Source organism: Malaclemys terrapin, chromosome 1 (genome assembly GCF_027887155.1).
Source record: "Malaclemys terrapin pileata isolate rMalTer1 chromosome 1, rMalTer1.hap1, whole genome shotgun sequence".
Lineage (NCBI taxonomy): Eukaryota > Metazoa > Chordata > Testudines > Emydidae > Malaclemys > Malaclemys terrapin.
This window is the reverse complement of record NC_071505.1, coordinates 176,287,898-176,300,164: the sequence shown is the minus strand read 5'-3', so window position 1 is coordinate 176,300,164 and position 12,267 is coordinate 176,287,898. Positions and strand designations below refer to the sequence as shown.

The following is a 12,267-nucleotide window of genomic DNA, read 5'->3' as shown; positions in this document are numbered from 1 at the left end:
GTTCAAACAAAGCCCAAAACTTGTAATGGTTAACTCAGTTGAAGCCAGAATTTCACCTGTTTATTTTTGTCAAAACCATGTGTTTTCCATAGTTAACACAAAGTTACCATAGTTCCACAGGAAACCATAAATTGGCCTAGGTTTGCTGATAACTGAAGCTCATGAACATTGGCAGATCTTTGGGTCAATGCAGTGTGAGTTTTGACACAAAGCCTAAAGCCAAGTGAGATTGTAGGCTTTGAGTTTTCACTATGTATGTTGTGCACAACTCTCCTGGAATAGTGGGAAATGCTACCGCAACTTTAATTGCACATTAAAACTGCTAGTTCCTCAACATTTTCAAGGGCATACTGAATTACTTACCATTCCGAGTTTAGTTTGGAGCAAACTTACTGCGAATGTCATACATCATGATCTCCCTCCCTGTTGAGACTTCATTGTACCTCTTCGGTTCCAACAGACTTCTGCTAAGTAACAATAATAGTAATACCCAGCTCTTATATAGAACTTTTCAGCAGTAGATCTAAAAGTGCTATACAAAGAAGTTTGGTATCACTATCTCCATTTTACAGCTGGGGAAACTGAGGCAAAGAGAGCTGAAGTGACTTGCCCAAGGTCAAGAGTAGATCAGTGGCAGAGCCAGGATTTGATCCCAGGTCTTCTGAGTCCCAGTCCAGTGCTCTATACTCAAGCCATTGATTCCTACTCAGTCACAGGATCATTGTCACCACTCCCCATCTTCGTTTTCTCAGATGGGTTTAAATGGAGTAACAGTTTTCTTGGCCTAACATATGGAAAATACACTGTTAGGCTGACATGCCAAGATTTGAAGTACAATCTCTTTTCTTACAGAATGAAGCAACTACCTAGATGATTAAGCCACTATTTCCAATGTGGCACACAGTCTTTTAATATGTATTTATGCATTGCCTGTGCAACTGCAGTGCAATGTGCCAACATGAGTAGGCTTTATCGGTAATGTGCTTGTCATAAATGTACATCAGGCAAATAATGCAAAGAATAAATGGCCAGCAGCAAGTTGTAAAGCACCGTAAGCTCTGTAGTTCATTTCTGTTAATCACTAGCCATTGATTTCAGAAGAAACTGAGTGGAAAAAATTTAACCTTTTTAAAACCAAAATGTCAGGTAACTTATATCAGCCAGCATCTTTCTCCTGCAAAGTGGACTAGAGGAACCCTTCATTCGGGAGTATCAGAGGTACTTTTCTACTGCTGTGAAAATGTCAAGAGTTAAGTAGTAGTTATGATACGTATTTTAATGGTACATCAGAACCGTAATCATGGACCTTAAAGCTGTAATTCCATATAGTTTTTCAAGGTGCTTACGCTTTTACAGCCCGTATTGCTTCTTCATTGGGCAAAAGGAAAGAGGAGTTTTAACCTGCAGCACTGTATGTTAGATCTGTAGTGGTGCAGAAAGTGTGGATGCCTGTTTTCATGGCATACATTGATTGCTTCAGCCCAAGAGTTATTGTTTTGGAAAGTGGGAGGAGAAGATCCTAAGCTGCACACTGTGTAGACCTTGTGGACCAAATTCTCTGCTGGTATAACTCCATTCAGATCAATGTTCTTGTTCATTTTTGCAAGTATATGGTTATATGATACAAATGAATTTCAGTGCGTTAACTTGCCTTTTGACAACGTGGATAGTCATCGAGTAGCGAACATTCTGTAAAGAAACAAATCTTGGAGAAAGAGAACCTATAGGTTATCACTGGACTTTCACCTCAAACTATTGCATTTGTAATGTTTCCAGACTGAAGTTTAAGAAATTTCAAGCCAGTCAATAGAATGTGTCCACTCATGCGAATGTCTGAACTACAAATTTGTTCTGCACTTTTCTTCTACATGAACTCTTTTCATCTTCTTAAGCAGCACAATGTGGCATGCACCTAATAAAACCAGACAGTTTGTTTTTTAAAATTCAGCTCCACATAGGATAAAATCCAAGCTTTTGGAATATGGGGATTTAAAAAAAAAAATCAGCATACAATCCTATGAGCTTTAAAACTGTGCCTTTGAAAATGTGCTTCATGTATGTATGTGCATGGCTGTGTGAAAGAAAACATCTCCAGAAAAATAAGGGAATATGTGCAGTTATAGGCAAAAACTGTAAACATAATAATGGGGATTGCTGGAGCATTGAATTAAAAGAAAATGAATGACTTGACAAGTAGATAAATAGATATTTAGTTAATATGGATTGTTAAGATTCACATAAACAGAATTGTTTAGTGTTTACTGAATCCTTTTTGACAATCGATCAATTTAGGATCAAATGCAGTAGAACATGTGTCTGGCTTTGTATGACCCCGAATTCTTCTGTTCCCCCTTTGAGCAGACAACATGCCTTTTCCCCTAAGTGATATTGGTTGCTAGGAGAAGAGCAGTGGTCTGGCCGCCTCTTACCCAGCCGTAAAACCAAAGGGTGTATTGAGGTAGAGCGAGGCGCAAAACACAGTATGGGCCATGAATCATGAGTTGTCTCTAATATGTCCACTTTGTTCCCACTTTTTCTTCAAAAACTTTTGTTTTTACCAATACTGTTTCTTTTCAACCATCTTCTATAAGCCTTTCAGAGAGGGGAAAAATTGTGCTGCTGAGAGACCACTCAGAGAAACAAAAAAAGGGGTTGAGAGTTATTCATGGGGCCACATTAGTGACAATGCACAACTCAATGAATAGCTTCAGTCAGCTGCCTTTAAAGTTGAGTGATTAATACCTTCTGTTTTTGCTGGGGGTAAAAGGCACTCAGAAAGGTCTTCATACTGGTTCTGCCAGTTTTCAGCCTAGATTCTGACCACGTTCTATGGAACCGTTTGCAAAGAATTCTCTCAAACTGCAATTTATGTAGCTTTTCTGAGGCATGTTTTAAGATTTCAAATAGTGGCAATCCAATTTAGTTAACACTAACCGTACAAAATTATTAACAACATGCTACAGTACAACCCTTTTTATGTAAAGCCCTTTAATTCAAAGCTCTCTGATTTATCTGACTCAATCCTATACCCTGGTGTGAATCACTTAACCAGTACCTCCCCCAAATGATCTAAAACAGTGTGTCTCAAATTTTTTTTACTGGCGACGCCTTTCACACAGAAAGTTTCTGAGTGTGACCCTCCCAATAAATTAAACACACTTTTTAATATATTTAACACCATTATAAGTGCTGGAGGCAAGCAGGGTTTGGGGTGGAGGTTGACAGCTCGCGACCCCCCCATGTAATAGCCTTGTGACCCCCTGAGGGGTCCCGACCCCCAGTTTGAGAGCCCCGGATCTAAAACATAAGTTAGCCAAACATTTTTGGATGCCCCTAAAATCTTTTGCATAAAATGGTTCATTTCATTGTATGGCTAGACAGTGAGATGCCTATTAATGAGAAAAAATGATTTAATAGTCATAATTCAGGCCATTCCCACTTTAAATAGTCTGCTTCGTTTGCATAATTAAAATCTCATTACAGTTATCCCAACATTTTTGTGAAGTTCCCTAAGAAAAAGCTACAAAGGTGGCGTCCGAGGTTTCTCATGTGCTGTCCTATGAAGATGAGACCATGTGACTATGAACCAGGAGTCGGCAACGTTCGGCACGCGGCTCGCTAGGGTAAGCACCTGGCGGGCCAGGCCAGTTTATTTACCTGCTCGATCGCGGACCCCACTGGCCGCAGTTCGCCGTCCCGGGCCAATGGGGGCGTCGGGAAGTGGCGCGGGCGAGCGATGTGCTGGCCGCGGCTTCCCGCCGCCCCCATTGGCCCAGGACGGCGAACCGCGGCCAGTGGGGGCTGCGATCGGCTGAACCTGCCGCGTCAGCAGGTAAATAAACTGGCCCAGTCCGCCAGGGTGCTTACCCTGGCAAGCCGCGTGCCGAACGTTGCCGACCTCTGCTATAAACAATTGGGATTTGTGCTGCAGAGCTGATGAGTGACTGGAATCAGAACAGCCCTATGCAATATTTCTTTACAGGAAAACTAGTAATTCAAGTGCAGAACCATATTGTGGCCAGGGATCTTATTACTAATTTGGAATGGCTTGGCTATTCATTCTTGTGACTTGCAGATCATAAAGAAATGTAAGGCCAGTTTCAGTGGTGACATAAGTGGTGGTGTAAATGGAAAGAATAGTGTAATTCCTACCAATTTATCCATGGTTGAGCAGAATGGGTACAATTTATTTCTGGGGGTACCAGATTACCTCTAGGTACCGGATTCAGTCCTGGCATAATTCTATGGGATTTGTGCCTGTTCAGGTCAAGACTGAATATGTCCTCTGGGAGAGCTATAGGTGACACAGATGTAAGTTAAATTAGAGGGAGTTTTCTTCATGTTACACTCTGCTGTCAGTGGCTTTTCCTGCTAACCACAGAAATTTAGATTGCCATTTACATCACACAAATACTTCCATGAAGGCAACACATACTTACAGGCTGAGTATGGCCCAGTAAATTGCAATAGGAGCTGTATCGTTTATGTAATCATTTGTCAATGCAAAAGTAAATCCTAGTGACAATGGATAGATCCTTGTTATGGTGGTTAATTATCTTTATGATTAGTAGGGCACTGGCTAGCTGACAACATTCAGCTATGAATATTTTGGCCCAATTGATTGCCAAACATTACCATAGGTATCATCCACGGCAGCACTGAACTCCCTTACCAATGAGATTCTCCTTTCTCTTCCTGCAGTCCCCTATCTAATTCACCACACAGCTTCCATCTTTCTGCAAAAATGAAGCAGAGGTCCTACAGACAACTACCTCCGTCACTACACAACCCTGATTTATCCCCAGAGAGAATTCTTTTCTAGAGTAAATAGCAAATAAAGATGATGTGATCAAAAATGGTAGAACAAGATAGCCAAATTAATGTTGAATGGGCAACCTTTAATCCTGGCATTTTCTAACTTTTGACTGCTTTGCGACCTTAATGTTCTTCACCATATTATTTTGTGTGTAATTGTCCAGATTTTTAAAAAGGCAAACTGAAGAAAACCAAATTCCATCATAGTGATACCCACATCCTGGTTCATTAGTAGGGTTGGAACCGTTATATCCATCTCCCAGACCTCTGCCACTTGAGTTATCTCTGTGACTGGTAGTAGGCTGTTATCCTTTATGCTGGCCAGCTCCTGAAAGGGGATGAGATGCACACTTTTGCTGACTGTAAAGAAATGTTGGGACTAAGAGTTCAATTACAGGTGGGGGAGAGGTGGGGGCGGAGCATGCTGTTTTTGTCCCTTTTCCCACTGTCCCTGTCTGCTAGCATGTCTTTTTTCCTCAGCATGTCCCCTGCTGTTCCATGTCCCCCAGCTCCTATTGCCCCTCTCCCCCCGCAAGTTATTTTCTCCCTCAACAGCCTGTGAGGGAGCAGACTCAGTTGAGACAGAATATTGGGGGAATTTTGCTACCATGCTCTAACAAACTTCTACTGTGCATTTGCAAATGGTGATGTTTCAGAGGTTTATAACTCAGCCAAATATGGTTATTTTTTGCATGGAGATGGCCAAAGGCACATTGCTGACCCTAGGGCAGGGGCGAGCAAACTTTTTGGCGTGAGGTCCGCATCGGGTTTCGTAAATTGTATAGAGGACTGGTTAGGGGAGGGGGTCGTGGCCCTGCCCCCACCTCCTATCTGTCTGTCTCCCCCCCCCCCTCCCCCACGGGACTCCTGCCCCATCAAACCTCCCCGTTCCCTGTCGGCTCCTCTGTGAGCCCGTCCCATCCACACACACCCTGCTCCCTGTCCCCTGACTGCCCCTGGACCTCCGCCGCCCTATCTAACCCCTCCACTCATTCCTGACAGCCCCCCCCCCCACTTCCTGACTGCTCCCCGGGACCCCTGTCCCCATTCAACCCCCGGTTTCCCCCCTGACCACCATCCACACCCCGCCCCCTGACCACCACCCCGAACTCCCCTGCCCTCTATCCAACCCCGCCCCCCGGCTCCTTTCTGCGCTGCCTGGAGCACCGGTGGCTGGCGGCGTTGGAGCCAGCCACACCGCCACCACCACCACGCAGCACAGAGCACCGGGTCAGGCTGGGCTCTGCAGCTGCGCTGCCCCAGGAGCTCACAGCCCGCCGCCCAGAGCATTGCGCCGGCGGCGGAGCGAGCAAGCTGAGGCTGCAGGGGAGCGGGGACAGCAGGGGAGGGGCTGGGGGCTAGCCTCCCTGGCCAGGAGCTCGGGGGCTGGGCAGGCCGGTCCTGTGGGCCATAGTTTTCCCACCCCTGCCCTAGGTTGACCCATCCCAAATTTTCAAGCCTCTGGCTCAAAATATAGAGGAGTTAGAGATTCTCAATGAAAGAGTGGTGGTAATTTTCGAACATAGGTAAAAACAATGTATTCCCCCCCCACACACGTCATTCTAGCAAATGGCTGAACCATTTTGCTGCACTTTACGAAAAGAAATTCAGACTGAGGCAGACTCAAGCATAGAAATTTTCAGCTCAAACAGTGAATGTTTCAGGCAACCTTAACTACAGAGGTGCTGGCAGCTCTGCTTATATGAAAAGACTGCAAGGAAGTACTTAAGTCCAAAAACAGTCTCTGGTATAACTCTACTGAAATCAATGGCATGACATCGAGGATGACTTTGGCCTATGAAGTCTCTGAAAAATGTGTACCTTTAATATTTTTGGGAGAAAATGTTTATACCTATAGGAATTTAAATTTAATATTGATATTTCCAATGCTGATGAATTAGTATTTGTCACGGAGTGTGGGGGAGTCAGGGTCCTGCACCCCACTCTTGCGATTCACCGTGACTCTCAGCAAGCCAGTAAAACAGAAGGTTTATTAGACGACCAGACCACAGTCCCAAGCAGAGCTTGTAGGTACAACCAGGACCCCTCAGCCAGTTCCCTCTGGGGCGGGGGGGGGGGGGGAGCTTAGACCCCAACCATGGGGGGTTCCCTCCATTTCCCCAGGCAGCTTCAAACTGAAACTCCATTGCAGCTGTCTCTTTCCTCTCTCCCCCCAGCTCCTCCTCCAGCCTTTGTCCAGTTTCCCGGGCAAAGGTGTCACCTGGCCCCATCCCCCTCCTGGCTCAGGTTATAGGCTCACGTATCGTCCCTCAAGTAAAGTCACTCCTTGCTGTCCCATCCCTCATGCAGACAGTCCCGGTAAAACTAGACAACATTCCCAGGTCAGTCCGCCCTGCTCCCTACTGCATCACATCTCTCCCCCCTTCACGACTGAACTGAGTGGGGTCACTCTGACCAGTGACCTGGGGAAGTTCAGGGCCCCCTCTCCGGGACAATGCATCCGCTATCATGTTGGCACTCCCCTTCATATGGACCACGTCTATATCATAATCATGCAGGAGCAGGCTCCACCTCAGGAGCTTGGCGTTGGCTCCCTTCATCTGGTGTAGCCAGGTCAGGAGAGAGTGGTGGGTCTACACGGTGAAGTGGCAAATAGATATGGCTCTAGTTTCTTAAGGGCCCACACCATGGCCAGATATTCCTTCTCAATGTCCACGTAGTTTTGCTCCCGGGGTAGCAACTTCTTGCTCAGGTACACGATGGGGTCTCTCTCCCCCTTTTCATCATCCTGCATTAGCACTGCCCCATATCCCGTGTCTGAGGCATCGGTGAACACCATAAAGGGCTTGTCAAAGCCTGGGTTTGCCAGAACTGGGCCACTGACCAGAGTTTCCTTCAGTGCACAGAGAACCCTCTGGCACTGCTCGGTCCAGAGCACCTTGTCTGGCTTCCCCTTCTTGCATATCTCAGTGATGGGGGCAGCTATGGAGCTAAAGTGGGGCACAAATCTTCAATATTACCCCACCATCCCAATAAAGGCTTGGACCTGCTTTTTGTTTTGTGGAACGGGACAGTCTCTGATCACCTCCACTTTGGCTGGTTCTGGCTTTAGGCAGCCGCTCCCCACCCGGTGGCCCAGGTAGGATACTTCAGCCATCCCCACCTTGCACTTCTTAGCCTTTATGGTCAGCCCAGCCTTCTGGAGTTGGTCCAGCACTTGTCTAACCTGGGACACATGGTCCTCCCAGGTTTGGCTAAAGACACAGATGTCATGAATATACACCACGGCAAAACTCTCCATCCCCTTCAGTAGCTGATCCACCAGCTGCTGGAAGGTAGCTGGTGCCCCCTTGAGGCCAAAAGACAAGGTCAGGAACTCATAGAGTGATAAAAGCCGATTTCAGCCTGGCATCTGCATCCAGCGTCACTTGCCAGTAGCCCTTGATTTGATCCATGGTGGTAAGGTACTGAGCTCTTTACAATTTGTCTATTAGCTCATCAGGCCTGGGCATGGGGTAGGCATCGGATACAGTGATGGCATTAAGCTTCCGATAGTCCACGCAGAACCGGATCGACCCGTCCTTTTTGGGGACCAGCACTACCGGCGATGTCCAAGGGCTGGAAGATGACTGGATCACCCCCAAAGCCAGCATGTCCCTCACCTCTTTTTTCAGGTCCTGCACAGTTTTCCCTGTCACTCGGAAGGGGGAGCATCTTATAGGAGGATGTGATCCTGTCTCCACCCAGTGGACAGCCAGATTAGTGTGTCCAGGCTGGTTGGAAAACAGCTGTCAGTACAGATGCAGCACCCTTCTGATCTCAGCTTGCTGGGAAGGGGTTAGCTGATCAGACAGGAGAATTGTTTCCAGGAGGGAGCCAGCTCTTGTCCCAGGGAATAGTGCTACTAAGTAGGGGTTGGCAACCTCTGGCACACGGCTCGTCAGGGTAAGCACCCTGGCGGGCTGGGCCAGTTTGTTTATCTGCTGCGTCCACAGGTTCGGTCGATCATGGCTCCCACTGGCCATGGTTCGCCGTCCCAGGCCAATTGGGGCTGCAGGAAGCTGCGGCCAGCACATCCCTTGGCCCGCGCTGCTTCCCGCAGCCCCCATTGGCCAGTGAACCGTGGCCAGTGGGAGCCGCGATCGGCTGAACCTGTGGATGCGGCAGGTAAACAAACCGGCCCGGCCTGCCAGGGTGCTTACCCTGGCGAGCTGCGTGCCAGAGGTTGCCGACCCCTGTACTAAAGGGTCATCGCCCCACTCCCTACTGCATCACAGTATTGATGTCAGTACATTGTAGGTATTTCTTGTAGTCTCTGGGTGAAATCCTAAGCCCAGTGGGCATTTGTCATTGATTTCAGTGGAATTAGGATTTCACCCTGTGAGTGCATAATGTTTCTTCTGCGTGGGAAGGTAATGCTGAAAATGGAGTTTGATGTTTTTTAATTACACAGAGCTTAAGAGATTGGCTTAAAATTAAGCATACAGCTGTAATTACAAGACTATTAGGTAAAAGAAGATTCACCTGGATTGTGTCCATTTAAATGAAGACAGTTGGCAATTAGCTCAAATAGCAATGTAGTTAAAGCTATATCCAAAAGTAGGCAGCATAGCCATCAACCTGTGAACAGGTCAATGCTGTGCCTATAACAGCATGAAGACTAAATTATTTCTCTTGAAAATAAAGGCTGACTGTCTTCTTACAAAGAACACTTTCAGCATTATGCCTGCGCTGATGAGTAGAGCTTCCAGTTTTAGGGAACTGTTCAATTATATGTAAACAAATACGCATGGAATAAAATGTGAAAGTAGAAAATGGTCAGACTCAGAAGAGAGTTCTCAGTTTTGCCAGCTGATTTGTCGCTCTTCTGCAGTTTTATTCCACTGTCTTGCCAGGCCGCAGTGTGTTTGCAGACTACTGACTACAGACAGGAAAAACACCTCACTGACACTAAACAAAAGAGGAATAATTCAGGATTCCACAGTGGCATGGAAAGAACAGAAAGTATCATATTTAAGACTTCATCTATACATTCTGCCTTGGTGATGATTCTGATTTTCGGGGATGTTCTCTCAAGAGATGTGTATGTGTGAACAAGGCATTTCTAATGTGCATATATGTCTGTGTGTATGGCCTAAGTAGGGGTGTGTGTGTGTATAAGTTTTTATATAATGCCTTTCATTGCAAGGCACTTATTGGCTAACAGCAATGGGATGAAGAAAGGATGGTAGAAAGCACTGTGCCTAGAAGTAAGGGTTTGCAGGACTGGGTACCGATATACATAGCACTTTCTGTCCAAGGGTCTCCTAGTTCTTCACAATCTTTAAGGGCTATATTGGGTTGTTTCCATGCTTCCCAGAGTAATGGATGGTGCATAGTTATTTTCCTGAGGGGAGCCCTCGAAGACGTGCCTGAGAGAGACACAATGCCTTCTGGGCCTCCCTTTGGAGCAGGATGGAGGAATAATTTGCAATAGTGCTATATAGATACAGCACACTCCACCTCTCATGTGCAGCTGACGCCGTTGGTTGGTACATAAGAGGGAAGGCTGTGGAGCCGAGGCTCAGTCTGTTCTCTGCCCATGTCTCACTCAGTTGCTCCCACGGGGCGCACTAGGTGTGCAGCCCCTGTGCTTCCCTAAACACCCAGAACTGTGATCTAAGTAGGCCGTATGTAGCCCTGCAGGCAGGTGAGGAAATTATTATTCCATCCTATCCTCTTTATGGCCATCTAAGAACTAGGATGATCTAGCTCTAAGAAATTAGTTATTGACACATTTGTGTCAGGCAGATTCTGTAATATTATTGTTACCTCCATTTTACAGTTCGGGAAACTGAGGTGCAGAGAGGCACTCTGCATTTCTTATTAACTCTTATATAAACTAAACAAGAGGCTTACTTCACTTGCCATTAAAATGCAGCCGCCTCTGGGGTGGAGAAAGGCAAATGTTCAGGTGTGCTCAGAAAACCGATGTACTGGTTCAGAATAGGATATGTAGAATACCATATCTATATATGATTGCAAGGGCAATCTTGGTAAATAAAACGTAGTGTCCAGAGTTGGAATTTGGCTGAGACAGGAATCTCAGTGCCCCTATGTTTTTTTTTAATGTCATTCTATGTTTAATTGCAAGTGGTCCAGACCTTGGTTTAACATTTCAAAGAAACAGCACTCTGGTCTTTAGTGTGCGTGGTGAAGCTGGAAGGTTGATTTTAGTATTGATTCAGTGGGAAGATTGCTACCTAGTGAATCATTAACACCACATCCTGCAGCATCTTGGGTGTTCCTCCATAGCCTTCTATCCAAGTATGACTGTCCCGGTCTCCTTAGCTTGTGAGATCTTATAGGATCATAATGGTATGTCTATATGTGTCTTACAGGCCTGGAAAGAACATTTAAAAGTTAAGTTGGCTTAGTTAGGGATTTTTAGAGTTAGCTTTGGAAGCTCTTTGGAAGCAAGTTAGAGCTCACTAGCAACACAAGAAGTGAAAATACTGGAATGCTAGAACAAAACTGTTCTACCTGTATGTTGAGTACTTGGGGATACTACTTAATCTCCTTTATACAAGCAACTCTTAGAGCTGCAGTAAGCCACCGGCCAGAGATTTGATCTTTAGCCTTTAGGTCCTAAAAGCCACATACAAGTCTAAAGTAAGAAGAGGGTTAAAAAATCTAGGATCATAGATAGCTTACTTTAAAAACTATAATGTGTGTACTGATAACATCCCCCATGTTGCAAAAAAAAAAAAAAAAAAATAATAAAAGGATTAATATGAACGTTAAGGTTTGTGTTTTGCAGTGAGTATGTGCCTTTTATAGTATAACTCGATAGTAATTTTTTGGACTTCCATTATAATATGATTTAACTAGATTTTTTTAAAACCAGAGATACAAATCAGCCTGCAACTTTGGTACATATGGTCCCAACAGTTACCCTTGAAAACTGAAAAAATACTGCATGTTTCTTTTTCTTTCTTTTTTTCCTCCTTTAAGATGCAAACAAAACCATCACTCACAACCCTTAAAATAATCCACACAGTATTTAGAGGTTAGAAAGTGTTAAGTGCAAAAAACCAAAAACCCGAACCTTGTTAAAATATTTGTGAGCAGTGTTTAAAGGCTGGGAACAGTAGCTGAGTTGTCAGTGCAAATGACTAAACGATATTATCTTGCCTTCAAGGGAGAGATTATAGAAAGTGTTTTATAAGCATTTTCCAAATACATTAGGGTATAATTCAAGGAGTTATCTGTTTGTGGGAAAAGCTGGATTTGAGGAAGTTATAAAATGTTGGAATAGCAGTTTCAGTAAGCAAAGATCAGCCTGAACAAGTTTTAAAGGGCAAAAATCACTGAGTTGAAAAATAAATAACCATCCCTCAGACATATCATTACTTTATTCTCCTCCCTTCCAAAAATGTTCAAATGCAGCGATGGTTTTAATAATGTTCTTTTTAAAAGTTGGACTGGCTCTATCATTTATCTTTTCCAGTG

At 45.0% G+C, this 12,267-nt stretch overlaps 1 protein-coding gene across 13 annotated transcripts in view; it reads left to right on the top strand.

The window, feature by feature from the left end:
• ROBO2 (roundabout guidance receptor 2) overlaps window positions 1-12,267 on the top strand; it is a 625,032-nt gene that overhangs the window by 7,592 nt on the left and 605,173 nt on the right. The window lies entirely within an intron of this gene.